Source organism: Wolffia australiana, chromosome 18 (assembly GCF_029677425.1).
Source record: "Wolffia australiana isolate 7733 chromosome 18, ASM2967742v1".
NCBI classification, from domain to species: Eukaryota; Viridiplantae; Streptophyta; class Magnoliopsida; order Alismatales; family Araceae; genus Wolffia; species Wolffia australiana.
In genome coordinates this window covers 1,641,102-1,647,252 of record NC_135852.1, presented here as the reverse complement: position 1 = coordinate 1,647,252, position 6,151 = coordinate 1,641,102, and positions in this window count along the sequence as shown.

Genomic DNA, 6,151 nt, shown 5'->3' with positions numbered 1-6,151 from the left:
AATTAAAAGAGTCAAAATAACAGCAAGAAGAATAATACAAACAAAAATAAACATAATATAAAAATAATAGTATGAATAAGAAACAGTATATAGAACATATCAAGATGGAAAAGAAGCAGAAGAAGAACGTAAACAAGAAAAAGAACACAAGGAAGAAGAAGAACAAAAAAATTACATGAAAGAAAAATAATATGATAAATCAGAGAAAGAAGAAGGAAAACAAAAAGACGTACACAAAAGGAAAAATAAAAAAAGAAACAGAACAAGATGTCGTTTGAGAAGAAAAAGAGCAAGAAAAGGTAGTAGACAAAGAGAAGTACTCATATGAATAATAATGATAATGGGGAGAAAGAAGTAGGAAAAGGAATCAGAAAAATAAAAAGAAGAATATGAACAAATAGAATAAGTATGAGTATAATAATACAAATAGCAAGGAGAAGAATTATAAGAAAAAATAAAAAATCAAGTATAAGAAAGCAAAGTACATAAAAAATTAGAAGAATAACTATAAAAGCAAAGTACACAAATAGTAAGTATAAGTATAAGAAAAATCACAAGGAGTCATAAAAGAACAGAAAAGAAGTAGAATAGGAAGAAGGACAACAATGTGAATAATTTGAAGAGCAAAAAAGTATCAAAAGAAGAAAAACAAGAAGAAAAAAGAAGAGTACAATGAACAAATAATGAAAAAGAATATTAAAGAGTACATAAAAGAATGACTAGTGGTTCTTGTTTGTATTATTCTTCCCTTCATCATTTACAGATAAAAGAATAATTTCGTCCCCTTCCTATTATTCTTCAGACTCTTACTCTACTTTTTTTCCTTCTTCCTTCTTTTTATTTCTTCTTGAGAGTATTACTCGAGATTCTTAAATTTCCTTCTTTTCTCTTTACTTCTTTTTTCTTTGCACTTTCATTCTTCATCTTCATAATCTTTATGTTCTTGTTATTCCCCTCCTTGTTCATAATATATAATTTTTGTTTCAAAACGATTTCTTTTTTTATTATTTTATATTTAGTTATCATTCATTAGACATCAGACCATACCCAGACACATACATACAAACACAACCAAGTGCACATTCACAACGACATCTGAACACCACTCCACACACATCAGCATGAACACCTAAAAAACAGGCCACATAACACATGGAAGGCACAACTCAGGGAGGAAGAGACCAAGGGAGAGATACAGAGAGATACATAGAGAGGGGGGATAAAGAGAGCAAGGGAGAGAAAAACAGATGGAGAGGGGAAGATAGAGAGAGTGAAAGATCAGAGATAAAGAGATATATAAAAAAGTATCTAGAGAGAAAGAGATATCTAAATAAATATCTAGAGAGATATATATTGAAAACCTTTTGGTGAATGGAAAATTTAGAGATGAGGAAGTTAGGAAGGTATGTGAAAAAAGATAACAGATAGAGATGGGGAATGAGAGAGAGAGATAACAAGCAAGGATGAGAGGGGGAGATGAGCAAAAATAGAGTGAGTGAGAGGGTCAGAGAAGAAGTCAGTTTAAACAATTCGAGATTTAGAGATGAAGAAAGTGAGGTGATAAGAGAAAAGGGTGGCATTACGAGATATGAGAAAGTGTGGATATACCAAAACATACACACCCCCTATTGCCTCACGTCCATCCATGTCAGTATTCTTTCCTGTTGTTCTCCTTACCCCAATTTTTCTCTATCTTCCCTTCCACATGCACCATACAACACACGCACATCCACACTCACACACATACATAGATGCTTGCACACACATACACTTATCCATGCAAGCACACAGGCAAGCACACACGCACAAACAAGCACACAATCAGGCACACAAGCACTCATGCCCGGAAGCATTCAGGCAGACATTCACACATACATACACACACAAACACACATTCCCATGCACTCACAAGCACAGACATGTGCGCACATATCCACCTGCATGCATGCTTGGTTGTTCAGTGTCCCAGTTTCTTGTACCCGCTTTCCTGCATGCACGCCCATACACCAAATCAAAAGCCATAAGATTAGACCATAACAAAGACAAAACTTGAGTAAAAAGTCTTAACGGATCACAGAGAGAAAATATACAAGGAGATAGCTAAGCAACGTAGAGAGAGATATCCAGAAACAAGTAGAGGAGTGTGTGAGGCAAAGAGAGAAAGAGATTAATGCATAGGGAGAGAGATATGCAGGAATATGGTGATGAAGAGACATAGATATATAGGGAGAGAATATACATAATAAATCAACACAGATAGCAACCCCTAAAGCCTAAATTGTCAACAACTCAGAGAGCAATTCATGGTATCCTGAAAGCGGAGGGATACGTCATGTTACTCCTGATGTGTTTCATAACCCTAAAATTACTAAAAATCTCCTTTCAATCTCTATGATGAATTTATTGTCTTATGAAATACAAACAAAAAAATCTAATTTTACTTTAAGGGGGAACTAGAGAAGGTTTTTCCTACTTGAAGACGCATAAAACGCAACCCAAGGGATAGATCGGGGAAGGAATCAATGGAGATGTGGCATTCTTGGCTTGGACACATCATGAATTTTTTTAGACTTCCGGTCTCTCACCTAAATAGAAATTTTGTGTGCGAATCATGGAATTTTCATGGCATTTACTTACAGGAAGGAGTTGATCTTGGCACTAGGTTAAGCGAATCCTGGAAAAATTACCCAAATATTACCAAGAAATAGATATTTTAAGACCCAATGCCACTTGCCTGACGACAACATTGTTGATTAAAAGAGAAACTATCTTGTTTAGCACCGCATCCAAAAATTCTAGTTGGATGCAAGCAATATCCACTAAATTTCATGCTCTTATGCATAATAATACATGGCCTTTTGTTCTTCGTAATCCAAATCATCATGTCATACGCTGCAAGTGGGTTAATAAGTTTAAATATAAAACCATCTGGACAAAACGATATGTAGAAATCTTGGCTTGGAACAAAATATTTTAATCAACAGGAAGGATTCAATTTTTATGAAAATTTTAGTCCAGTAATTAAACTTTCAACAGTTCATTTGCTTTTATAGATTCCAACATGTATACATTTGAACATCCATCAATTAGATGTGTCAAATGACTTTTATTTGGGAATTTACAAGAAACTATCTATATGGATCAACCACAAAATTTCATCAATTCAAAATACCCTGATTATTTGTGTTGTTAAAATAAATACATTAATGGTCCTAAATAATCACCTAGAGCTTGGAATATCAACTTGTCTTCTACTCTTAAAATTTAGACTTTGAAGGATCCAAAACTAATGCATTTTCATTTAATAAACCACATAAAAAACCCATTTTTATTTATTTACTTTGATGATATTTTTATCCTTTGTCCTGCTTTAATTGTTTGGCACAAAAATTACATAATCAATTTGCAATCTGTCATCTTGGGAATGCTCATGAATTTGTTGGGATATAAGTTATAAAGCACCACTAAGGATTTACTTCGGCTGAGTCACTATCTTACTTTTTTGTTATATCAATCTCCAATGGACACAAATAAACCATGCTCTTTATCATGCTACTCTACGAATAAAAATGAAACTGATGAATCTCTTTATAGGAAAATTGTTGAAGCCCTTCCGGACCTTACTCTTACAAGGTCCAACCTTTCATTTGTGATCAAGAAAAGTTGCCCGAAAATTCACAACCCAAATAAAGATGATTAGATTACAGTGAAAGACTTACTACAGCATCCTAAAGATAGTGTTTCACACTTTTATAAATATATGGATCTTAATTTTAGTGCATTTACTGATGCAGATTGGGCGTTCGATGAATTAGACGAACAATCTACTGGAGCATATTTTGTTTATATTGGTAAAAAATTAATATATTGGAGTTTTAAGAAGCACTCTACTGTAGCATGTTCAAGTACTGAAGAAGAGTAAAAAGCCCTGAAAATGCTGCATCAGACATTATCTGGCCTTAAAATTTACTAAAAGAAATCAATGTTGATACAAATTCACCCATCTTATAATGTAATAACATCATAGAAACATATATGAAGGCCAACCCAATATTTCATACCAGAATGAAGCATATTGAATTGGAATTTCATTTCATCTGAAAACAAGTTGGTACCAAGAACATTTCCATAAATTAATATCAAAATAGTGAAGGGAAGCTCACAGATGCCCTTACAAAACCCTACTCATAACCAAGAAATCAATGTTCACACAAATTCACCCATCTTATAATGTAATAACATCAGAGAAACATATATGAAGGCCAACCCAATATTTCGTACCAGAATGAAGCATATTGAAATGGACTTTCATTTCATCTTAAAACAAGTTGGTACCAAGAATATTTCCATAAATTAATATCAAAATAGTGAAGGGAAGCTCACAGATGCCCTTACAAAACCCTACTCATAATCAAGATTTGTGCGATTTGAGGCAAGCTCAATATCGGCATGATTGCCAATGAGCTTGGGGGGGGGGGGGGGTTTAGAGTCTCACGTGGATCACTAGACATGTCAGCCTCACCAGTTGTCAGTAGGACTTAATATAACAATAAACTAGTAATACATGCAACACATACCCTTTTCTAATTAGGAGAATAGATAGCCAGGATTAAATATAGGATCACAGATAGAGGGATATGATTAAATATGGACATAGAAGGCTTCGAGACTAGGATTCAATCTAAGAAACTGGTTATAACTGCAGGGATTTAGCACATATTTTTCATAATTAGCCATTACAACATATTATAGTTCAATTCTATAAATATAAATAAATATAAATTCAAAATATGATAGGTGGTAAATTCAATGATAATAAATGAATGATAACTAGCTCTCTTGTTCACTCTCACTCTCTTCTCTTATTTCTCTCCATATTTTGGATCTTCTTGATCACTGTGAATCACACCAAATCTCAACAAGAGAGATATGCAGAAAAATAGACATATGAAGAGAGAGAGAGAGAGAGGCAGAGAGAGATTCAGAGAAAGATACACAGATATAGAGAGAGAAATGGAGACATTGATATGCAGGAGAAAAAGAGATATATGTGGGGATAAAGAGAGATGGATCGAAAGGGAGAGGGAGGGAGAGAGGGGATAGAGAGATGTAGAGAGATATGCAGGGTGATAGAGATGCAGCGAGACAGAAAGAGATGCAAGGAGATAGATTGAGAGAAAGAGAGAGAGAGAGATGTGAACGGAGAGTGAAAAATAGACACAGAGAGACATGCAAGAAAAGGGTGACGCGGAAGGAGACAAATTCAGAGAGAGAGAGATGTGTAGAGAATGAAATGAAGATAGAAAAGGAAGAGGCAGAGGAAGAAGAAGAGAGGAAGAGAGAGACAGAGAGAGACAAAGAGAGAAATGGAAGAAAAAGTGAATGAGAGAGATTTGTAGAGAGAGAGAGAAGTAAAGAGAGATTTTCAAATATGGAGGAAGAGAACAAACCATAGAGACATGCAAAAAATGACACATCCTGATGAATTGATTACTTACATTAGTGTTCTTAATTCCTAAATCTTGAAGATCATCTGAAAAGAGAGGGATGAAGGGGGACATATAAAGAGAGATAAAGAGAGATAGTGACGGATGGAGAGAGAGGCGCAGGATAGACAAAGATGCAGAGAGTGCAATATATGTAAGGAGAGAGAGAGAGAGGGAAAGGTATACAATGGGAAATAGAAAATAGGATAGAGAGAAGAGGGAGAGATAAAGAGATGCAGAGAGTGCAATCAATGCAAGGAGAAGAGAGAAACAAACACACAGAGAGAAAGAAAGAGGTACAAGAAGAGAAATATGCAAGCAAAATGAGAGATATACAATGCAAGAGAGAATAAGATAGACATGCAGAACGTGACATATTCAGTGGAAATGATCTCACCTCATCGTACTTAATGCCTCAATTTGAAGATCATCTGAAGAGTGAGAGAATGGGAGAGGACAAAGAGAGAGAAAGATAGAGAAGGGCCATATATGTATCTAGATATGGGGAGAGAGATGTATAGAGGAAGATATATGCATGTAGAAAGAGATGCAGAGAGAGAGAGATATGAAGAAATACATAGAGAAAAGAGAAAGGGAGATAGAGCGGCCGATCAGAAGTTGGTTGTAAAGAAGTTGGTCATCGTTGTGCTGGGAAGGTAGGTTCT